This window comes from Lissotriton helveticus, chromosome 7, assembly GCF_964261635.1.
Source record: "Lissotriton helveticus chromosome 7, aLisHel1.1, whole genome shotgun sequence".
Lineage (NCBI taxonomy): Eukaryota > Metazoa > Chordata > Amphibia > Caudata > Salamandridae > Lissotriton > Lissotriton helveticus.
Genome location: NC_136068.1, coordinates 1,160,230,887 through 1,160,256,239, shown reverse-complemented (window position 1 = coordinate 1,160,256,239; position 25,353 = coordinate 1,160,230,887). Strand labels below are relative to the sequence as shown.

The following is a 25,353-nucleotide window of genomic DNA, read 5'->3' as shown; positions in this document are numbered from 1 at the left end:
AGAGGTTTAATCCCATGGGGGAGACATTTCAAATTGGGGGGGGCAAAAGCGAAAAATTTGGGGGGAAAAGGCCAAGTCCAACACCCGTCATGTTAAGCAGGTGTTTGTATCCAGCTTTAAGGTGCTTTACACTTATTTGGCGGCAGGGAAGAGTGCCACTCACTGGTAAATGTCATCACAAGCACACATATTGAGATGATCCTGGATATACGACTATTGCTTTCGTCGAAGTGATGAGTTCATTTAAGAAGACTCCAAATTCTTGATGACTCCATATGTGAATACTTCCACAAAGAAGAAGGCAATGGCCACCACCCTGCCCCAGCCTCCATCAGGCACTTTGGTGTAAACTTTTACATTGGTGCAGGTTCTTGCGCTGTCTATGGCAGTCATCCTGAATCTGTAGAGAAAAGAGATACCGTAGACTACTTTTTGGGTTGGGTTTTCTTTTCACATTATATTTTGATTTATTTACTCATCGTACAATGAGTACTTAGTAAATTTGGGGGAAATGTGCTTGAGAGCTGCATAATGTAGCTCCAAGATCTCACTTTTTGGAATGCTGTCTCCAAAGTCAGTTTCCCTCACACAATATTTTCCGAGCCTTTTGCAGCATTGGTCTCTGCTGCTTTCGTGCATGAGAACCCTTTTGACTCATTAATGTTGCCATACTGAGGACGTTGCTGTCCATGTGTGGCCTCTCTGAGAAAACAAAAAATATACCTTTTAGTTTGCCTGTTGGTCCCAGAATCCACTTTAGGTTGATAGGCAATGTGACCTCTCCAACTTGAATTACCGTGGATGCATCTAAATGTTCATTTAGACAACTCGGCAATCCAATCTTTATTGGGGGGGGGAGGGAGAGGAAGGAAAGGGATGATGGGCTCAGTGTTTGAGCCTAAACCGTATGCAGGCCTTCCTAATGCTTCATGGTTGTGGAGGGATATTTAAGGACAATACATGAAGCTTTGCTCCACAGCAACCTTCCTGCATACCTCTCCACAACCGAATGCTGCATACCGATCTCCATACTGCGCAAAGTGTGCTCATAGACGAAGACGGGTGAATGAACCCCTCCCTTTATTTCCTTTAGGCAAGCCCTAAGAGACTATGGCCCCAAAATGTTTGGTTCTGACTAAAGCCATAGACCCATTAGGGCTGTTCTAGGCCGAAACATGTTGACCCTATCAGCAGGTGTCTTGGATCAGCACCACCCTTGTTTTTAGACTTATATCTATCTTTTCTTTTTTCCCCAGATAAGGAATTACCTACAAGATAGATCATTTTCATTCACTTACCACTGTTGATATCCAGACAGGTAACCTCCTGGTGGAGGTCACACAGTCACAAAGAGAATGGGACACTGGAGTGACAGACCCAATGATGACACTATCTACCAAACCACACTGAGCTGTTATTATATACACAGCAGATTGATTATTTATTGATAATTATTGTTTGGAAGCTGAATGAACCTCTGCTGCTTCATCTTTCCTATTGATTAGTAAAATAACATTTAGAAAACTCACCATATATGTAGTTCAATTGCCTTTGTGTACTATTGTGAAACTATCTGTTTGTTTATTGAATTATCCTGAGTTTTCAGTGATTATGGGGAAATTGGGAAAACATTTATATAAACAGCTAGTCCACCATGTGCCATTGGTGAAACAGACGAGCAAACAGCATTGTTGTAAGCCGCCTAAAAGCAGCAATTAATCAAAAACACTAAAGTTTTTTTCCCTTATGCTTACTGATCCAAGTTTTTATAGCAGATTTTAGTACCAATATCCACATAAGTAATGGATTTGATGATTCCCCCTTTAAAAATATTTATAGAAATGAATAAATACATGTATTAGAAATCACAACATCAAAACAACAACGAAAACACCAAACGAAATGTAGCTATGTTAGTTAGTACTTGTTAAGGAAAAGACATAGTATTTGGCTGAGCACAGCCGTACTACATTGTGGGTTGCAGACTGTAGGTGTCCAGCTGGCAGACAGGAAGTAGTAGAGTGCGCAGGATAGGGCTGGGGGGGACCAAGTGGTAAAAGGAGAGGGGGTGGGGCAATGAGAGGAGTCCAGGTCAATCATACTGTTATAAGGTGGTTCTGACACTATGGGCTGCCCGGATTCTTTTGCTTTTTGAGCACCTAATTGTTGAGCTCTTACTGTGGGGGAGTGTTAGACCTGGGGGCACCCAGTCCAACTAGGGTAGCGTAGCACAGAGTAGACAAGACTAAACTCGGAGACAAATTTGTGTTAAGCTTGCATCACACCGCATACAGTAACTCAGCGCCCATCCACAAAAAGAATGACGCTACACCTGTTTAGAAAAATACGGGCTGTTTTATAAAATTCTATTGTAGTTACTCTTGGTTTCTTAGCAGTGTTTAGATTTCATTTATAGAATAACTTTGCATTTGATTGTTAGCACATTCACAGTTCCAATTAACAATAAGGACACCTTTTCCCGTTCCCACTTGACAGGGGCTCATTAGGAATTCTTAGCCCTTATATATGCATTCAATATTCCACAGTTTTAACTGAAGCAAATGACAATTAGTCCGGTTCTCTGCAATTCCCCACGACTGTATCTTGCCCTGGAAAGATCAGTGTTATTAACAGCAATCAGTTACATTTGTTCAGCAAACAGTTCACAATTAGTCCATTAATATCTGAGTTCACAGATGGGGCATTTAAATAAAGGCAGGCACATTGTTTGGTCAGGTTATATAACCAAATAATTTCATCTTTCCCCACCATGGTTTGACATATTGACCCAGTGTAATTCGTAGGTGTTAGAACCGGCTATTTCTGGTAGGCTAAGGCTGACGCCAAAGCCAGGCAGAAACCACCATTCTAGTCAGGGCAAGGAAGTCACACGCCAAGATAACCCCTGCTCACCCTCTAGGTAGCTTGGCACGAGCAGTCTAGGCTAAACTCGGAGGCGATGTGTAAAGCATTTGCGTCAGCGCACAACAGCAACAACATACGAGGTACACCACAAAAGAGACTCCACACAAGGTTATATTAAAAATAACTTTTGTATTGTCAAAACATATCAGATAGAAATTACACATGTACATTGTGCCAACTGGCACGGCAATATTCACAAGGGATTATTTACAAGACAGGGCCACATGGGCCACTGTCTGAATCGACACTTTGCAGATATAGAAATACTTGTCAGTAATTAGAATAAAAGTATATAAACTTCACTGTAACACAAAGTAACAGTTATAGATCACATCCAGTAACTACTGGGAACAGGTAAGTACCACCTACGCAACCCTAACCCCTTAGGAGACTGTCACGCAGGGGACCAGGACCTCACTAGGACCACCTGTACTAAAAAGAACAACCCCCTAAGTATCACACAGCATTTAGGGGTCTAAGAAAGAACACATTACCCATGATGCAAAAATATACATTCAGAGGAGTAGTAAAGAAAAACACATAATGCATAAACCTACACATTCAGCGGTGTTTAAGAATAAAGCACATGATGCAATAAAAATACATTCAGAGGTACCAGAAAAATACAGTAGCGCAAACGTCACATGATGTCTAAAAACATTCAGAGGTGCAGGAATAAGACATGATGCAAGAAATCACATTCAGAGGTGCAAATAACCATACAATTGCGCAAGACCTACATAAGCCACCATCTGTGGCAGTCCCTAGGCCAACTGGCCTTGTTGGGGCTAGAACGCCCTGAGTCTCAATGTCAGGGGCCTAAACGATGCAGGGGCCCACTACTTGCTGGGCCCCTGGGAACACTCACAAGGGCCTAAACGCTGCAGCTGGCACTAAGTGCTGCGCAGCTGTGACTGGCCCGGCACCACGGTGCCCTCGCTGTCCCACACAGGGACTCTCTCCTGAAATTGCGCCTAAACGGTGCAGCTGCCCACTAACTGCTGGGCAGCTGGAGATCATTAAAACTGCGCCAGGGCCCTCACTGACCCTTAAGCACAAACTGCGCGACTGCTGGAGCCACACAGGCTCTTACACCAAACACTGCGCACGTTGGAGCCACACAGGCTCTTTAAAACAATCATGGAGCAGGGCGCCTCTCAAGGCTCTAAAAACAATGTTGGCCCCGTCGTTGGAGTCCCCCCGGGGGACTCAATATAACTAAATGCCAGGCAAGAGCCTCTCGGGGCTCTCAAAACAAATAGGCCCCCGGAGCCTCGTTGGGCTCTCAAACGTTGGGGCAGCCCGCTGCCAATCGGGGCCGCCCTGATTCTGTGCCTCCATCGGCACCATCAGAGGCTGCACGGAGCCCCCCCCAGCCCTTCTTACTCACCGGGCTCTGGTGCGGGGCTCCTCCGGGCAGCGGCTTACTCTCGCCGGCTGCTGTAGGGGCAGGCACCGACCATGTGCCTCGCGCCCCCTCCGCTCTTTCCACTCGGGGCTCCCTCAGCGCACGGGAGCCCCAGCAGCCATTCCTCGGCACGCCTTCCTCGGCGCAGCAGCTCCGGTCTCCCTCTCCTCACAGGAGACCGGACGGGCCCACCATGGCTTCCCCCCGGCCGGGGGAGGCGAGAACGACGTCCTCCTCTCTCTCCCGGGGCTCCCTCCAGATCACAGGAGCCCCGGCGGCCATTCTCGCTATCACCCTCTTCTCCTTCAGCACTCCACGAGCGCTGGGCCAATCCCAGCGCGGCCTTTGGGACGAGCCTCCCGCTGACGTGCAACTTCCTCGGCCAGTCAGCCAATCGGAGCGCGGCTCTCGGGGACAGGCCGACAGCCATGGCCAATCAGAGCGCGGCTCCCACCGAGGGACGGCCAATCAGGTCGCGGCCCCTTCGTGGCTTCGTCCACGGCCCCGGAGAGGGTCTTTCAATTAAAAATTAAGCGAGGTGGGCACTCGTAAATAACCAAATAATTACGGGCAAGAAATGTCAGCGCTTCCAGCGCTATCAGCGAACTAAAGCGCTTCTAAGGGCTAGAAAGTCCAGAAAGAGCGCCCTCAAGCGCTAGCAACAGGAAAAAGGCCTCTTGAAGGAAAATGCAGCTTCTCCATGCTGCCAATGGTCCCAGGGCGTCCAAGGGGCAAAGCAAAGTCCCCCCATCAGCCCAGCAAGGCAGAGGGGTCCCCCAGGAGTCCAGGAAAGTCCATCAGAGGTCCAGGGGCTGGGCAGGATTCAGGGATTCCCCTGAACCCAAGCAGCAGCATACCCCTGGCAGATTCAAGTCAGAAAACAAGAACAAATTGGAAGGGAACACAGCCCCTTCTTATACACAGAAAAGGCTTTGAAGTCTTTTGAAGTCTTTGTGTAAGCGAGCCCCTAAGCCCTGGGGGTATCTGGTTTCCCTCTCCTGTCAGCCTCAGGTCAGAGGTGACAGTGGGCCATCAGGAGGGAGAGCCATCAGGGGTGGGCCGACAGGCACAGCCTGGTTCCACCAGACGCTCTTTCCTCCCCTCCCTAACAGCAGATGAGGGCCTTTCATCTACGGCTGACTCAGACCCCCCTCCTCCGGGGCCCTGCAAACCCCGTCCTACTCAAAACAGACAGTCCATCCACCAGCAGGCCCAGGCACTCCTGGGCCAGGCGCATCTGCCAATCACGTGCCAGCAGACTCACTACACAATTATGCCAACTTCTAAAAGTGGCGCTTCTAGACTAGACACAGCCATGCCGCATATACCATTCTGCAGCATTCCTTCTCACGAGTTCACACATATCAAACTCGACCCTGCACTCCCCATGCATCAGGAATCTACCATGGGCATACATATTCCCCATTCATTCCTATGGGAGGGCAGGTCACTCACCATCCATACACAGAGAGCACACGCACTTTACACTGTACCACAGTGAAAAAGTGCGCAGAGGCCTAAAATCACCAATCCAGGTTCCAAAAACAGGCTAGGAAAAAGCAAAAAGTCACGGGGTGAACCTGCCCAAAGGACCGGGTCCAACAGTAGGCTTCACACACTCTACATAAATGTATCACCTCCCCAACCAATGTTTCCCTGTGTCAAGCTCCGCTCTTTTAACTCAGTCCCCAAAGACGGTACCATCAACTTCCTTCAGTAAGCGCCTCTCCACAGGCATCCTCGTTATGCGGGGATAGGTTTAACAACTCTTTGGTGCGCTTTTCTAGGTTACTATTAGTAGCGCAGAGTTTACACCAGAGCCTTGCTGCAGATTAGTCTCACCGGGTACCGGCAGTTGGTTTGCTCTTATGGGAAAGCCGGTTAACTCAGTTTCTCCCCTCCCGCTACCCCTCTTGAGTCGGCAGCAAAGCCCGCTTTGCTCCTGGGCCCCGCACTTCACTTCCTAATCTTACCGGGTGCTGGACAATTCGTCCCGGTCAGCTTTCTCCACTGAACACACCGCAGTTGTTCGTTGAAGTTCCCCGGCCCCAGCGCTGTCAGCTCCTCACAGTTGACTGGGCCGGAACTTCACCACGCTCCCTTGACGCTTCTCACAGCTTCGTCGTCGACGAGGGCGGGTGCTTCCGCGGGTCGGCCTCTTCCGATACCCACCTCCTTCTCCTCAGTGCACCCGCGATAGCACCGCTGGTTGCTATAACTCTGCCTCCCTTGACCTGCTGCACCGCTGATTACAACCGGGCCCTCCCCACGAAATCTCCTCAGCGGGTGGCCCATAACTAAGCGGCAGAGATCTACGGAAAGGGACCTCGGAAGCCGCTGCGATCAGGTAGGGTTTGGTTCACATTCCTTTGGCTCAGGAAGCACTTGGGGTCAGTGGCGGTGACACGACCGACTCCTTCTCCTCCCTCTCTTTTCTCCTGAGTATCAAGGCAGTTCAAATTGATTCACGAAGGGCAGGGGGGGGGGAAATCTACCCAGGCTCTTTCCTTGATAAGTACTTTCTCAATGGGATTCTCGAACTAGCCTCTCCCAGTTCTCCATCAGCACTTCAGATGGAATTTCCTCTCAGGCTCAGACAAGACTAGAGAGTTACGGCGCTAGAACCAAGGTAGGGCTCAGTCAATAGGTAGGGGGGCATGTCAGCAAGTAGAGCAGCCTGCCCAAGGGACGATCTAACCCCTAACAGTGCGCCTTCCTCCCCACCCTTTTGCTTCACTCCTCACCAGGTTTTACTACAGCGCTCTGGTCACTTCCCAAAATGGCCGCCCTGACACTGGCCTTTTATAGGCTGGGCTCTGGCTACCAGAACTGGCTAGAAGGTTCTAGAACTTCTCTATGTTCCTATGGGTCAGAACTTCTGAGGTAAAAGATGTGGCAGTTACAAGCCACCATTTTGTGTGTCTGTTTTCACCAAGTCAGGGGAGCACTTTAGGCCTCAAAAAGACATAGGGGTAAAGTAGCACCTAACCCCAAGGACAACACCAAAAATTCCAGTGGACATAAAAATGAAAAGAGATAGGAGGCCAATAAGGGGACAAAAATAAATAAATAATTAGGAGGGACCACCCAAAGGGCTGACAGGTCTAACACACGTCCCCCCAGCTGAAAGTGGGGAGAGCTACCCAACCCCTTGGGAGTTCTCATCACTAAGGCGGAAATACCTAGAGAGACCGTCTGCATTGGCGTGGTCCACTCCAGGCCGATGTTCCACCCGGAAGTCCATTCCCTGTAGGGAGATAGACCATCTCAACAGCTTGGGATTCTCTCCCTTCATTTGCATCAGCCAACGAAGGGGTCGGTGGTCGGTCTGCACCAGGAAGTGCGAGCCAAACAGGTATGGCCGCAGCTTCTTCAGAGCCCATCACCGCAAAGGCTTCCCACTCAATTGCACTCCACCTCTGTTCCCGGGGAAGCAGTCTCCTGGACAAGAAGACAACTGGTTGATCCAGACCCTCTTCATTGAGTTGCGATAACACTGCCCCAATGCCATGCTCTGATGCATCTGTCTGGACAATGAATTCCTTTGAAAAATCAGGGGCCCTTAGGACTGGAGCAACACACATTGCTTGTTTCAAGGTGTCAAAGGCTTGCTGACAAGCCTCTGTCCAGACTACCCGTCGGGGTTGCTTCTTGGATGTGAGTTCAGTTAGGGGTGCCACAATAGTGCCATACCCCTTCACAAAGCGACGGTAGTAACCTGTGAGGCCCAGGAAAGCTAGGACCTCGGTATGGGTGTTGGGGGGCTCCCAGGTCATGATAGCCTCAATCTTCGCCTGAAGGAGCTGCACCGTTCCCCTGCCCACCAAGTGGCCTAGGTACACCACCGACCCCTGCCCGATCTGACACTTGCTGGCCTTGATTGTCAAGCCAGCCTGTTTCAGGGCTTGGAGAACAGCTTGAAGGTGACACAAGTGGTCCTCCCAGCTGCTGCTGAAGACGGCAATGTCATCCAGATAAGCAGCAGAGAAGGCCTCCATCCCGGAGAGGACCTTGTTCACCAGCGGCTGAAATGTGTCAGGAGCGTTCTTGAGCCCAAAGGGCATCACACAGAACTGGTAGTGGCCCTCAGGCGTGGAGAAGGCTGACCTTTCCCTTGCTCCATCTGTAAGGGAGAATTGCCAGTACCCTGAGGTGAGGTCAAAGGTACTCAAGTATTGGGCAGCTCCCAGCCGGTCAATGAGTTCATCGCCCTAGGGATCGGATGAGCATCAGTTTTGGTCACTGAATTCAGTCCCCGGTAATCCACACAGAACCTTAGTTCTGGAGTGGTGCCCGGTGGGGCAGCTTTTGGTACCAGAACCACCGGACTGGACCAGGGGCTACTTAAAGGTTCAATTACTCCTAGCTCCAGCATCTTAGTGACTTCACTGTGGATGCTGGCCTTCACCTTATCTGACAGCCGGTAGATCTTAGACTTCACAGGTGGGCTGTCTCCTGTGTCCACATCATGGGTACACAGGTGGGTCCTTCCCGGGATAAGGGAGAACAGCGAGGAATATTGCTCCAGGACCTGGCGGCAGTCCCTCCGCTGTTCAGGAGTCAGGGATGGGGAGAGATTCACTCCCTCCACCGACCCATCCTTTTCCTGAGACGAGAAGAGATCAGGGAGAGGCTCGCTTTCCTCTTCCTGTGCTCCATCAGTCACCATCATCAAGATGACCTCGGGCCTCTCATGGTGGGTTTTGAGACGATTGGCATGGAGCACCCGATGGGGCTGCCGGGGGGTCTTAAGATCCACGAGATAAGTGGCCTTACCCTTTTTCTCAATCACCTCAAAGGGGCCTGTCCAGCGATCCTGGAGGGCACTGAGCTCTCCAGGTTCCATCACCCACACTTTCTGGCCAGGCTCCAATTCCACAGGGTGAGCATTGTGGTCATACCACTCCTTCATCACTGCCTGGCTGGCTTCCAAGTTGTCAGAAGCTTGCTTCCACAACTTAGCCATTTGGCTTCGGAAGGCCAGCATATAGCTCACCACATCCTGGGGAAGCTTCCTGGGAGTCTTTTCCCATCCGTCTTTCACCAGGCTGAGAGGTCCACGCACAGGGTGCCCATACAGAAGTTCGAAGGGGCTGAAGCCCACTTCCTTTGTGGCACTTCCCTGTAGGAAAACAACAGACAGGTTAGGAGGACGTCCCATTTCCTCCGCAGGCTCTCAGGCAGACTTCGGATCATGCCTTTCAAGGTTTTGTTGAACCTTTCCACTAGACCATTGGTCTGTGGGTGGTAAGGAGTGGTGAACCGATAGGTAACCCCACACTCCTTCCACATAGCCCGCATGTAAGCTGACATGAAGTTGGTTCCCCGGTCGGACACAACTTCCTTGGGGAAACCCACTCGGGTAAAGATCCCCATCAGGGCCCTAGCCACTGCAGGTGCAGTAATGGTCCTCAGAGGAATTGCCTCCGGGTACCGTGTGGCGTGATCCACCAGAACCAGGATAAACCCGTGACCAGCTGAAGTAGGTGGATACAGTGGCCCAACAATGTCGAAGCCTACCCTTTCAAAGGGGGTGCTAACGACAGGTAGTGGTTCCAGGAGAGCTTTCAGCTTCACCCCTGTTTTCCCACTGGCTTGGCAAGACACACATGTCCGACAGTAGGTGTCGGACGCCACCCTCATCTGAGGCCAATAAAAATGAGGGACGAGGCGGGCAAAGGTCTTGTCCTGGCCCAGGTGTCCTGCCAAGGGTATTTCATGAGCCAATTCTAAAAGAAAGGCTCGGTAACGTTGGGGAACAACCAAGGCCCGTGACGAACCGTGCACTTGAGCCTTGGGTTCACTGTAAAGGAGTCCATCCTCCCAATAAATTTGGTAGTTCCCTGTAATGTTACCCGCTGCCTGGTCTGCGGCCTGACGCCTCAGGCCCTCAAGGGTAGGGCACTCCTTCTGGCCCTTACAAAACTCCTCTCTGGTAGGCCACCCTCCACATGCCATTCGGCAGGGATTGGTAGGTTCTCCAGTGAGACAACATCCCCCTCCGTGGACTCCAGGTCCACCACCTCAGGTGGCCTATCCATCTCACGAGGCTTGGATGCCGAGGCAGGCTTCTCCTGTCACCGGTTCGTTCCCTTTCTGGCAGCTTGCTGTGCCTTTGTTTCAGGCTCCAGCCCTTGCGAACTCCCCCTCCGGGTAGTTGCGGACCTTGTGCTGGCGCAGGCCCAGTCAGGTGTACCCAGCATCTCAGAATGAGTCCGGTATTCCACCTTCTTCCAAGCATTGTGCTCCATATCATTCCCCAACAGACAATCAACTGGCACGGTAGGGCTTACGGCAACTCGAAGAGGACCTGCAACCCCTTCCCACTCAAATGGAACCTCGGCCACCGGGTAGTGACCTAATCTGCCGTCAGCCATCACGGCGGGGTGGAGTACATGTGGAATCACCTGCTCTGGAGACACCAGTTGACTCCTTACCATAGTCATACTGGCTCCTGTGTGTCTCAGAGCCTCCCCTCTTTGGCCATTGATGGTGACCCACTGCCCATACTTGGTAGTATTTGAGGGCACCTGGATCTTAGGAACCATCTCCCGATCTCCCAGGGACACTAAAGTGATACCCGCCCACTCCCCTCCCTTATCTAAGGGCAACTCCTCCCCGAGCACTACACTAGCTACTCCCGGGGCTTTTTCTCCAGTGGGAGGGGGTGGTCTCTTTGGGCACTTGGCATGGTGCCCAACCCCACCACATTCATAACAGCGGACAACCCTTGGCTGCTGACTATGGTCAGGATGAGGGTTTTCGGCGGGCTGGTCCTAGGAATGAATCCTGATCCCTTGCCTTGGAAGTTATTTTGGGGGCCTTTAGAGAACTCCCTCTTCTTATCTCCCCCTTCTTTCTTCTGGGGAGCTCCCTGTCCGGTCCTTTGGGAATCCCCTCCAGTCCCCTTTGAGGACACCCGGGTACTAGCCCAGATGTCTGCCTCCTCAGCAAGCTTCCGGGGGCTGGTCAGCTTGCTGTCCACTAGGTGTTGTCGCAGCTCGGGATAACATTTCTCGAGTAGGTGCTCCTTGAGGATAATATCATACGTCCCCTCGTAGTTCCCTACCTCGCTGCCTTGCACCCAACCCTCTAGGGCCTTCTTTGCATAGTCTAGGAAATCCACCCAATTCTGTGTAGCCAGGTTGTGGCTGCTCCTAAACTTCTGTCGGTACTTTTCAGGAGTCAACCCAAACTTTTTCATCAGCGCCACTTTCATGGTGGGGTAGTTGGTCTGCTCCCTCTGCTCTAGGGCCAAAAGTGTATCCCTTCCTGCAGGAGGCATGTATTTGTACAAGCCACCCCCCCAGTGTTTTTCCAATATCCCATGGGCTCTTAAGGAGACCTCATAGGCAGCCAACCATTTCGCAATGTCATCCCCTGCGCTGTAGCTGGCAACTACGTCCTTTGGTAAATAAGGTCTGTGTTCCCTGGTTGTGTCTTTGGGTTCGCTGCCACCAACAGGAGTACTGGGAGTCCCTATTTGTAGGGTTACAAATGGGGGTGGGGTCGCACACTACTCACACACCGGCGGTGTCGCCCCTAAGGACTCTGGTCAATGTAGTAAAGTGTTCGCGATGCATCATCTTTCGATCTTCTGCTATCTTCGCTGTCTTCGCCATCCCTGGACACGTGTTTCGGGGTATTACCCCTCATCAGCAGGGATAGGCCGTGTACTGGGGTTGCCGATGGCTGCCAATATCTGCCAGGTATAGTACCACTCAGGCACGTAGGTGCGGGATCCCAGGCTCGTCAGCCCGCTGCTCAAGGGAGCTTTAAAGTTACAAATGGGAGTGGGGTCGCACACTACTCACACACCGGCGGTGTCGCCCCTAAGGACTCTGGTCAATGTAGTAAAGTGTTCGCGATGCATCATCTTTCGATCTTCTGCTATCTTCGCTGTCTTCGCCATCCCTGGACACGTGTTTCGGGGTATTACCCCTCATCAGCAGGGATAGGCCGTGTACTGGGGTTGCCGATGGCTGCCAATATCTGCCAGGTATAGTACCACTCAGGCGCGTAGGTGCGGGATCCCAGGCTCGTAAGCCCGCTGCTCAAGGGAGCTTTAAAGTTACAAATGGGGGTGGGGTCGCACACTACTCACACACCGGCGGTGTCGCCCCTAAGGACTCTGGTCAATGTAGTAAAGTGTTCGCGATGCATCATCTTTCGATCTTCTGCTATCTTCGCTGTCTTCGCCATCCCTGGACATGTGTTTTGGGGTATTACTCCTCATCAGCAGGGATAGGCCGTGTACTGGGGTTGCCGATGGCTGCCAATATCTGCCAGGTATAGTACCACTCAGGCGCGTAGGTGCGGGATCCCAGGCTCGTCAGCCCGCTGCTCAAGGGAGCTTTAAAGTTACAAATGGGGATGGGGTCGCACACTACTCACACACCGGCGGTGTCGCCCCTAAGGACTCTGGTCAATGTAGTAAAGTGTTCGCGATGCATCATCTTTCGATCTTCTGCTATCTTCGCTGTCTTCGCCATCCCTGGACACGTGTTTCGGGGTATTACCCCTCATCAGCTGGGATAGGCTGTGTACTAGGGTTGCCGATGGCTGCCAATATCTGCCAGGTATAGTACCACTCAGGCGCGTAGGTGCGGGATCCCAGGCTCGTCAGCCCGCTGCTCAAGGGAGCTTTAAAGTTACAAATGGGGGTGGGGTCGCACACTACTCACACACCGGCGGTGTCGCCCCTAAGGACTCTGGTCAATGTAGTAAAGTGTTCGCGATGCATCATCTTTCGATCTTCTGCTATCTTCGCTGTCTTCGCCATCCCTGGACACGTCTTTCGGGGTATTACCCCTCATCAGCAGGGATAGGCCGTGTACTGGGGTTGCCGATGGCTGCCAATATCTGCCAGGTATAGTACCACTCAGGCGCGTAGGTGCGGGATCCCAGGCTCGTCAGCCCGCTGCTCAAGGGAGCTTTAAAGTTACAAATGGGGGTGGGGTCGCACACTACTCACACACCGGCGGTGTCGCCCCTAAGGACTCTGGTCAATGTAGTAAAGTGTTCGCGATGCATCATCTTTCGATCTTCTGCTATCTTCGCTGTCTTTGCCATCCCTGGACACGTGTTTCGGGGTATTACCCCTCATCAGCAGGGATAGGCCGTGTACTGGGGTTGCCGATGGCATCGCGAACACTTTACTACATTGACCCGAGTCCTTAGGGGCGACACCGCCGGTGTGGGAGTAGTGTGCGACCCCACCCCCATTTGTAACTTTAAAGCTCTCTTGAGCAGCGGGCTGACAAGCCTGGGATCCCGCACCTACGCGCCTGAGTGGTACTATACCTGGCAGATATTGGCAGCCATCGGCAACCCCAGTACACGGCCTATCCCTGCTGATGAGGGGTAATACCCCGAAACACGTGTCCAGGGATGGCGAAGACAGCGAAGATAGCAGAAGATCGAAAGATGATGCATCGCAAACACTTTACTACATTGACCCGAGTCCTTAGGGGCGACACCGCCGGTGTGTGAGTAGTGTGCGACCCCACCCCCATTTGTAACTTTAAAGCTCCCTTGAGCAGCGGGCTGACGAGCCTGGGATCCCGCACCTACGCGCCTGAGTGGTACTATACCTGGCAGATATTGTCAGCCATCGGCAACCCCAGTACACGGCCTATCCCTGCTGATGAGGGGTAATACCCCGAAACACGTGTCCAGGGATGGCGAAGACAGCGAAGATAGCAGAAGATCGCAAGATGATGCATCGCGAACACTTTACTACATTGACCCGAGTCCTTAGGGGCGACACCGCCGGTGTGTGAGTAGTGTGCGACCCCACCCCCATTTGTAACTTTAAAGCTCCCTTGAGCAGCGGGCTGACGAGCCTGGGATCCCGCACCTACGCGCCTGAGTGGTACTATACCTGGCAGATATTGGCAGCCATCGGCAACCCCAGTACACGGCCTATCCCTGCTGATGAGGGGTAATACCCCGAAACACGTGTCCAGGGATGGCGAAGACAGCGAAGATAGCAGAAGATCGAAAGATGATGCATCGCGAACACTTTACTACATTGACCCGAGTCCTTAGGGGCGACACCGCCGGTGTGTGAGTAGTGTGCGACCCCACCCCCATTTGTCCCTATTTGTAGGGCCTTGAGGTCTAGCTCTCTGAGACTCAATTCATGAGCCAACCTCTTTTCCTCCCTCTCCTTCTCTAACCTAGCCAACTCCCATTTTAACTGCCTTTCTTCTCTCCGGTCCGCTAGTTCAGCTTCAGTCAAACTCCTCACAGAGACACTGCTGCCCTCCCTTGAGAGAGTTCTAGGACCTGTTAGTAGGTTCCCTCCCTCAGATTGGTACAGAACATCCACTCCGATGACAGTGTCCCGGTCCACCTCTTCCTCCTCCAACTTCCCATCTAGGTGGGCTTCCACCCATGCCCTCAAGCTAGTTTGAAGTTCACTCTTTTTCGCACCTCGCTTGAAAAACACCCCCTTTCTCTGGCAAAAGTCTCTGAGTTGGGCCGCAGTATAGGTCTCCAACTCCTCCAAATCAAATTCCATTTTGCCACCAGGGTCACGGACAGCCACTTAAAAGAAGATAAGGAAATGCGTAAAGTAAGAGCTACCTTCACCCACCACCAGGAGAAAATTTGGAAAAACAAAACTTTTAATTAGGGAGTCCGCTTAGGAGAAAACTCCAGGTGTAGGGCTGTGGAGCACACTAAGCCGCTGCTAAGTGGATGCAAGCACCAGCTCTTATCCCACCGCTGGACACCAATTATGTTAGACCTGGGGGCACCCAGTCCAACTAGGGTAGCTTAGCACAGAGTAGACAAGACTAAACTCGGAGACAAATTTGTGTTAAGCTTGCATCACACCGCATACAGTAACTCAGCGCCCATCCACAAAAAGAATGACGCTACACCTGTTTAGATACATACGGGCTGATTTATAAAATTCTATTGTAGTTACTCTTGGTTTCTTAGCAGTGTTTAGATTTCATTTATAGAATAACTTTGCATTTGATTATTAGCACATTCACAGTTCCAATTAACAATAAGGACACCTTTTCCCTTTCCCACTTGACAGGGGCTCATTAGGAATTCTTAGCCCTTATATATGCATTGAATATTCCACAGTTATAACTGAAGCAAATGACAATTAGTCCGGGTCTCTGCAATTCCCCACGACTGTATCTTGCCCTGGAAAGATCAGTGTTATTAACAGCAATCAGTTACATTTGTTCAGCAAACAGTTCACAATTAGTCCATTAATATCTGAGTTCACAGTGGGGCATTTAAATAAAGGCAGGCACGTTGTTTGGTCAGGTTATATAACCAAATATTTCATCTTTCCCCACCATGGTTTGACATATTGACCCAGTGTAATTCGTAGGCTTCACACACTCTACACAAATGTATCACCTCCCCAACCAAGGTTTCCCTGTGTCAAGCTCCGCTCTTTTAACTCAGTCCCCAAAGACGGTACCATCAACTTCCTTCAGTAAGCGCCTCTCCACAGGCATCCTCGTTATGCGGGGATAGGTTTAACAACTCTTTGGTGCGCTTTTCTAGGTTACTATTAGTAGCGCAGAGTACTTGGCAGAGTTTACACCAGAGCCTTGCTGCAGTTTAGTCTCACCGGGTACCGGCAGTTGGTTTTCTCTTATGGGAAAGCCGGTTAACTCAGTTTCTCCCCTCCCGCTACCCCTCTTGAGTCGGCAGCGAGGCCCGCTTTGCTCCTAGGCCCCGCACTTCACTTCCTAATCTTACCGGGTGCTGGACAATTCGTCACGGTCAGCTTTCTCCACTGAACACACCGCAGTTGTTCGTTGAAGTTCCCCGGCCGCAGCGCTGTCAGCTCCTCACAGCTGACTGGGCCGGAACTTCACCACGCTCCCTTGACGCTTCTCACAGCTTCGTCTTCGGCGAGGGCGGGTGCTTCCGCGGGCCGGCCTCTTCCGATACCCGCCTCCTTCTCCTCAGTGCACCCGCGACAGCACCGCTGGTTGCTATAACTCTGCCTCCCTTGACCTGCTGCACCGCTGATTACAACCGGGCCCTCCCCATGAAATCTCCTCAGCGGGGGGCCCGTAACTAAGCGGCAGAGATCTACGGAAAGGGACCTCGGAAGCCGCTACGACCAGGTTTGGTTCACATTCCTTTGGCTCAGGAAGCACTTGGGGTCAGTGGCGGTGACACGACCGACTCCTTCCCCTCCCTCTCTTTTCTCCTGAGTATCAAGGCAGTTCAAATTGATTCACGAAGGGCAGGGGGGGGGGGGAATCTACCCAGGTACTTTCTCAATGGGATTCTCGAACTAGCCTCTCCCAGTTCTCCATCAGCACTTCAGATGGAATTTCATCTCAGGCTCAGACACGACTAGAGAGTTAGTGGCGCTAGAACCAAGGTAGGGGGGCACTTCAGCAAGTAGAGCAGCCGGCCCAAGGGACGATCTAACCCCTAACAGTGCGCCTTCCTCCCCACCCTATTGCTTCACTCCTCACCAGGTTCTACTACAGCACTCTGGTCACTTCCCAAAATGGCTGCCCTGACACTGGCCTTTTATAGGCTGGGCTCTGGCTACCAGAACTGGCTAGAAGGTTCTAGAACTTCTCTATGTAATCCTATGGGTCAGGACTTCTGAGGTAAAAGATGTGGCAGTTACAAGCCACCATTTTGTGTGTCTATGTTTTCACCAAGTCAGGAGAGCACTTTAGGCCTCAAAAAGACATAGGGGTAAAGTAGCGCCTAACCCCAAGGACAACACCAAAAATTCCAGTGGACATAAAAATGAAAAGAGATAGGAGGCCAATAAGGGGACAAAAATAAATAAATAATTAGGAGGGACCACTCAAAGGGCTGACAGGTCTAACAGGGAGCCTCATAAGTTGGGACTCCCCCACAGTGAACTCAGGATGTAAGAGACTGCATGGGGATTTTACTGGTGTCCCCCTGGCAGCAGCTGGAGTGAGGGACACCGGGCTAGTTACATGCAGACAAGTATACAAGCGTGTGCACACGTGTAGGGGCTGCGCAGGGGAGATTCCTAGTGTGCGCAGCCAAGGAGCAGGTGCTGATAGACTGGTGTGGCCGGATTTATGCAGAATGGGGTGGTGACATGGAATAGCCTTCATACACTGGGAAGAAACATGCCAGGGAAAGTCAGTGTGTTTTACTGTTTTTCACTTCATTAATCCCCTATGGGGATGTGGAGCCCATGGGCTAAAGTAACTTTCAAAAGGCCTACGAATTCCAGACACACACTAAAGTCCACTGTAATGGATGTGAAACTGAGTATTCTGCAGAGTCCAAAGGCATATTTGTACTGCTTTTGGGTCATCCAGGACTGTTATATTTCTTTGAGCCAGCCATAACCAGATCCTGGCTGAAGGCTGACCTCAGCTGCATGGATTGATAACCTTTCTTCCACAGGCTAAGGCCTCCTCTCCACAAGGAGAAGGGTGGGGCTACAGGCTCATCCATCAGCAGCCATCACTGGGTGTCAGTCCCCAGGTTGCACCAAGAAGGGAAGGCAGCGAGGGCCGCCGCCATTTTGAACAAACCCAGAGGCTGGAAAACGAGAGAGCAGTCGCAGGGAAGTGATGTGTCGCTGTTTGATAGGACCAACAGAGACTTCCTGCCAGCCCCCTCCCCAAATTCTTTAAAGAACTTGCACAGGAAGAGAACCTCTCTCTGGGGTGTGGTCTGCTGAGGCAGAAGGTGCTGGAGCCTGGCAATGGGCAGTTGGAAGGAGAGACCTCCTGGCTGCCCCCAGGGCCCTAACAGCACCAGAAGATGAGCCCAGGACCAGTGCACAGAAGCAGAGGCCTCTGCTCAGGGAGAAGAGAGGCCCAGGAGAAGAGCCAGGTGAAAGGCTGGCGCAGGGAGCCAGTGAGGACCGCTCCCTGCAGAACGCATCCTCTTGGAGACCCGGAGGCAAAGGAGAAAGTTCCCAGTGGCTGGGGGGCGCCACCAGAAGCAAGAAGGCACAGAAATGGGGCAGATCGGACCCCCAGGGGATGAGATGTGGCCCCCGGAAGGTAGGCGACCTTTGCCCCCTAAGAAGACCGACAAAATAAAGCGCATGGGGCTCCGCCGCCGGTCTCAGAGATGCTCCCAGAGTGGGTCAGGTCCCGGGGGCTGCAAAGTCGGGGGCGCCGTCGACCCCCTCCCTCCCCCCCCCCACGTGAAGCTGCCAGAAGGGGGCCAAGAGCCCACCCTGGACCCATGATGTGAAGGAAGAGGGCGGGGGAGCGCCATCGTGCCCCCCACGAAGAGGTCTGGAGGGTTCCCGAGACCCCATCCCCAGGCCCCGAAGCCAAGCCAGGGAGCGCCGTTGCGCTCCCCGTGAAGATTCCGCCAGGCGGGGCGCCAGGAGCCCACCCTGGTACCCGCCGAAATGCTCAAGAGCGCTGGGAGCGCCGGCACGCTCCCCGCGAGGAAGAGGAGGGGCGGGAGAAGGCAGGGGGAGTGCAGCCGCACTTCCCCGGAGTCCAGGAAGACCTGCGGGATTCAGAGCGTCTGCCTGCCGGAGCGGGCAGACCCGAATACAGGAGCCTGCTCCCGCGGCAGCACAGAAGAGTGCTGGCAGGGCGGGGAGCCGGAGGGGGCAGCCGGGGGTGGTCTCCCCAGGCTTCCCTCCAACCAATGGCCATGCGGGGATCCCAGATGGGACCGGGGCTCCCCAGTAAGACAACCAGCGGTGCAAGGGGCCCGGGTGGGACCGGGCCCCGGAAAAGAGGAGGAGCGGTCGGGGGTGTTCTCCCTGAGCCGCCTACGCTCACATGGGGGTATTGGTGAGACCGGGCCCCCCACCAAGGCCCAAGAATCGGTCTGAGGCCGACATCGCGGCTCTCCCTGGCACAGTGTGAGAGCTGCTAATCAAATATTCATACGAAGGAGCCTGAAGCGCACCATAATGCCTTGCAAGGCATGGGGAAGTTATCGTTTTGGTGATTGGTAGCCCCCAGAGGAGGGGGGTTCACCCTCAATTGAGAAAAGGTGCTGGGGGAAGCTGCTGGAGAAGCAAAGAGTCCCACCCTAGGTGTCCTAGGGACTTGAAAGAAACCACCCCTCAAGGGCTCAGCCAAGATTGCATTACCTCCTAGGCTGGAACTTTTGTTCTACAGTTGGGGATGCATTAAGAAGTGCATCATGGAGTGATTGGCTGAGTTGGGGATGTCTGGAGGTCATCCCCTGAAGGTGAAGAGATGTAATTCCACTGAAATGCATTTATTAAGGGTAATTTATTTTAGAGGGACTGAATATTACGTGTTTAATGTGAAGTACATGTAAGGTGAAGTATGTGTAAGGTGATGTCATAAGCAAAGTGGGGTTATGTTGCCAGACATTCCTGCTAGGGTTTCTGGCTGTGTAGGCAGTAACCCTGTGATTTCATCTGTGATGCCTTTAGGGGCTGTAGTTGCAATGCATGCTAATGATCCACAAATGTGCTGAGTACTGTCATTCTAAAGTGTGCTTAAACATGTATTCTTGCTGCTGCACTTAGGTGAAGACCGCAGACTGCTAGCCCTTGAGATATAGAGGTGCATACTTTATGGTCAGTAGGAGATGCTCAGTCAGGATCATGTGTCACCAAAGCAGGTGTACCCATTTTTAGGTCGAGCAGACCTACATTCAATGCGTAAGCATTGATTGTGTCTGCTTCAGACCTATTGTGATCTGTATTTGGGAATGTGCACACGACTCAGACGCGCGCTTTTGCAGTCTCAGTTTTGACCGCGGGAGCGCGCGTCTGAGCCGCGCTTGCACACACGAACTCACAGCCCCTGCTTTCGCTTCCCTCGCATGCATTAACGGCGCACACACAGGCACAGCCAGCCCCCACCCCTCTGCATGCACGCACACACACACACACACAGGCGCGCGCACACATACACACGCTGCCGCCCCCTGCACAGACACGCACGCATACACAGGCCGCCGCATCCCTCTACCCTAAAGCACTCACAACAATGACAATAGCGCCTCGCACACAACACTACCGATCTCCTACCCTCCAGGACGGCCACTTGGCACTATCGCCAGTGGGACAAGCGCCTCGCCATTCATGTCTCTACGCCCCTTGAGGATGCAGCCCCGCCTACAATCTCCACCGTACTGCACCCTTTCCTGTATGTCCCAGCTCCGCCTCAACTCATGCAGCGCCCCCTTACTAATATTTGGCAAGCATTTATATTGAATGCACTTTAACCGGTGCGATTCCATCACCTCGCGCCTCTTGTACTTCGCGGCCCCAGGCAGCAGCACCGTGGAGCCACATCGCTGGCAATGCACGCCCTTACTGTTCTTGCCATCGGCAGACACCAGTCCAGCCTCCATGTCACTGACTGCTTGGATAAAAGCAACCGCACGTGAAAACAAGACGGAACAAGCTCCGCCCAGACAGCGTCAACAGGCGAGGTCGTAACAGGGGCGTGCTTGGTGACGAATGCGGAAGAAGAAGGGCACGTAGAGTTAGGGTAAAGTAGAGATGGGCGAGTCAACAATATTGTAACAGTGAAAGCCAATGTGAAGCCCACGCCGAGACTGCTGAGTTAAACTTCTTTATTAAGTTAGAAGGAGGCAAGGGGCCAACATGCCCAGTCGGGCTGTTAACTTCTTGCTCCCCCCACCCCCCTGCACACATACACACACACGCACGCATACACACGCCGCCGCAGCCCTCTACCCTAAAGCACTCACAACAATGTAAAGGAAGCACTAAAAACCGGGACGTGCATTTATTTCTACAGCTACAGGGGCGCCAGGATTGCACATGCTTACCTGTATTTAACTCTTTCAAAAAAGATGTGCTTAAATAGCAATAGCATCAGATTTAACAAATATGCCAACAGTAGTCCACAGAAAACGGTGAAATTTTAGGTTGCACAATTTAGGAGAGGGATGTCTGTCTTTTAACAAGATCGCGGCCAAATTCCTTTCAAATGGGTTCAGACTGAGGCTGACGGAAAAAAATTGGATCATGACCGCATTCAGCCCCGCCCACCCTTTAGAACGCCCGCACCATGCAACCATTCAAAAACAACTGGTTCAAATATGTTCTCTCAATGTTTCAAGCTTTATTACAAATGTCACAAAAAGATGTTAATATTTCACTTCTGTTATTCGATTTTCGGCACAATAAAATACACTGAACATATTCATCTTCACAAAAGTTATTTACAAAAGTTTAAGCTATTGCTATTATAAATTACAATAACTTTTATTAAAGTATTAATTATTTTTAAAAATTAAAAGCCATTGTTATTTGTAATACCAATATTTCCTCCCAAATAGCTACATTTACCTTTGAGAATTGCTTTAAATGGGATAAAAAATGTGGGAGGGTCTCTGAAAGGGGCATGGCCAAAGAGTAACTGAATCCTTTCCAAGAGGCGTGGCCTATGTAATTTAGGTAGTGACTTAAAACATGCAATCTCCGGTCATCACATAGGACATGGAAACACTCTCCTCTAGCATATAACCCTTCCATCCATGCCAAAGAAAGGGTTGGGAGGGCAGGCCAAAATTCTGACCTATGTTGAGGTACCAGCCACCGTGTCACTGTACCACAAAACGGTGGCTGTAACCCACCACTCTAACTCAATAACCCTGCCCCCACCCCTAGCCCAAAACTAGCTGCAGGCCTTTGGACTGTACCATAGCCCAAAATGCCCAGGGGCACACCTCCCCATGTTTGGCTGCTCCCCAAATCCCTATTGGGCGAGAGGACACATAACAGACAACTTTTAGTGCGAAAAAGTCTGCTTTATTGAGGTAGGTGTATATCACAAACAGCAAATACTCTAGTCAAATCACCTTACAAAACTACCAGCCTTGCTATACATCAGTAACCAGCTACTGATATGGCCTACCCCACCCTTAATTGTCTCACAACATTACCTCTAATTTGACTGCCTGCAACTGTCACTATACTCTACAGCCCAAATGTAACTTTACTTTTAAAACTGTAACTAAAAACTCACTGACTTCTGCAATTGTAAAAGTGCTCCCATCCTCCTCTTTGAACTGCTTCACCCACCTCAGCGGCAGTAAAACTGATTCAAACAATGCAAACATCTCGGCAAACCGCCACCCAGAAAAACCTTTACATCTTGATCATAAATGAATACCCAGCACCCTAGCCAATGCCTCGCACAGCAACTAGTACAATTCTATCCCTATTGTTAGCAAATGGACTCCATTACCCCTGAAAAATCCAACCACTTCCAACCACATCCTGTTTAAGACCTGCAATAAATCTCTCAATGGCATGCCACCCTTTTCACTCCATGTCACCCTTATACACCGCTCTTGAAAGCCCAACTGTAGTTCTAAATATCGAGTTATAGCTGTGCAGGCAACATTTTGCAGCTTGTTTCCAGCTACCAGAAAGGGCAACTTCTTGACTTTATATTTTTACAGCATGGCAAATGCCCAGATGCCAGCATTAAACTGGGGTTGTTTGAGTTTGCCTTTTGAAATATTGCAAAGTGTAAGTTTCACAACACGAGTAAAGCAAGCCGGGCAACGTTATGTATTTCTCTACGATTTAGTGACCGTACTGTTCTGCGGGTTTAATTATATTTAAATTTAAAGCCGCCAGCAACATTATAATTGAAATAAATGTAAAAAAATGCTTCCCATCCCGAGGACGTCAAAATCCCATTTTACAACCCGGGTTATCGTTTCAATATTGAACAATAAAACTGCTATGGCAGTTTCTGACCTGAAATGGATTGCCGCGAAATATATCCAGAACTTGGCTGGGCATGAGTGAATCAAAGAGGGGCAGAAGGGGGGGCGTGATGGGTGCAAGGGGAGATTGGGGGGAGAGAGGGTACAGGTGGCAGGTTACTGGAGGGGGCGGAAAGTAATGACAGCAGGCACCGGTCTCTTGAGTCTCTGCTCACCACTGTTCGGGAGGATTTTTAGATCTTTGTTACAAGTTTACCAGGCAGCTTAAGTTCCTATGCCAGGGCTGAGTATCTGACCCAGCTCTGTGTTTTAACTTTGTATTCTGAGGCTTGTAGTTCGGAATGTTGTCAGGCACCTAAAAGACTACAAATAAAAGAAAGACATTGTCATTTACAATTCCATTACTTGTTTTTGGTAGGCTCTTGGAGATTAAGTGATTTGCCCAGAATCACAAGATTTATTTCTCTCTTCACTCTACTACACAACTATCTCTCCAACTTTAATCTCTCCATCTCATTCTCTCTCTTCACTCTATCTCTCACTTAAATATGCAAAGAACTCTATTTCTCCAACTTTAACCTACCTCTAAACTCTCTTTCTCTATTTCTCTCTCACTCTACCTTTCACTAACTTTCTATCTCATTCGCTCTCTCTTCACTCTACCTCTCACTTAAATATGCAAAGAACTCTAACTATCTCTTTATACTATCTCTCTCGAGGCCTATTGCATTGGAAATGCTTGTTTGATCACTGGAGTCTCATTTTAGGATTGGACAACATAGTTTTGTGTATGATGGACATTCAAGAAGACATAATATAATCAAACAACTGACCGTATGTGGACACTACAAGCGTTTTGGCAAAGCCTTCATCAGGGTTCCTTCACAGTATAAACAGTAGATTGATGGTTTCACTGAAACAGTGGACTCGTTTGATAATAAAAGGAGTATCATCACAGGAGGGGACCTAATCCTTAAGGTGTTAATTTGCTAGTTCAAATATATACTAGCTATAAACATACTGATGCTATAATCCTTAGGTTACCCTAGTTTGTTTGATCCGACCCATGGAGATTCTAATAGGCATCAAGCAAAGAAGACCTCGTAAGAAACGGAAGTGTCAAGTTCGAGTTTGGAGGTTTTTTTCAGAAGTCTTATTCTTTATCTATGTCTAGGACATATTGGACGGAATACAAACTCCTCCAGTCGATGAATTTGCGTCTACAATGAGACGCAAATCGATTATCGGAGTGAACACGTAACATCAGAAGGTGCGCACATCTACACACTAGACAGGACTGTCCCGTTTGTGTCTGATACCGGGGATTTTTATAAAGTTTTATCTACATTCAAAGTCATCGATTATTTTGGTACTAGTTTTTCTTGCCCACACCTGCATATTTACCGCCTGGCCCAGGCTTTGTTTCTCAATTGTATTCTGCTGGTAAGCCCAGGCGCTGTAGCGCCTCCCGTAACACCACCACCAACTGAAAGGCTGTGCCCATTGACCCGTTGCTGTGTTGAAAGACCCATCCTTGCCCACCATTCTCTTGCTCATTTGACAGCCCGTTTGTGCCCTTTTGCCTCTTTCCCTCGCCCATCCCTCCAATAACCTGGTGCCCTTTTCACCCTCTGAAAGGGCAGAGCCCCACTGTAACTCTCGCCAGGTTCCCCAATATCGTCCCATTGGACTAACCTTTATTGATCATGTCCATTCTAATCAATATCATGTCCTCACCCCTCAACCAAGCCTTCTCTTGAGCATTCCTCCTTTGTGCCCCTGTTGGACATGGCCTCCTTAGGGAAATGACCCAAAAAACATTTGCTTTTTCCTTCTAATCTTTGCATACTCTCTCTGCATAACCTTGGGAAACTGGGCACCTTTCCCCTGTACAGCAGAGGGCAGATGTGTGCACCCTCCTCTCCCGCATTGGGCTGGGGGTGCAGATATGAGGGGGTTTTGGGGCTGTACCTCCGTGTGCCCTGTAAACAGATACACCACATACCCGGGGCAGGTATGGCACGGGCTTAGTAGTGGGACGTAGAACTGAGTGTGCCACCCACCCGATAGCCTTCAACCCTATAGCCTTCAACCCTATATCAGGTTAGCCATTGCAGGTCTGCGCCCCTACCTAGGTGTGCATCAGTTGTGCCTCGGTCAACCAGTAGTGGGTCGTCCCATATCATGAGGGCACCTCCCCTGGGAAACCCTGACTGGCACCAGGGGGGTGGTAGGCTAAAGGCTGGGTGGGCACATATGGATGCACCCTGTGCCCGGGTAGTGAGGAACCCCTCCAATGGGGCTTCCTCTGTCTTAGAATTCAGCTCTCCCCATGGATACTCTTGGGGAGTTAC

At 50.9% G+C, this 25,353-nt stretch overlaps 1 pseudogene; it reads right to left on the bottom strand.

Moving 5' to 3' along the window:
- Window positions 1-25,353, bottom strand: part of LOC144767289 (monocarboxylate transporter 7-like) — a 108,739-nt pseudogene that overhangs the window by 23,463 nt on the left and 59,923 nt on the right.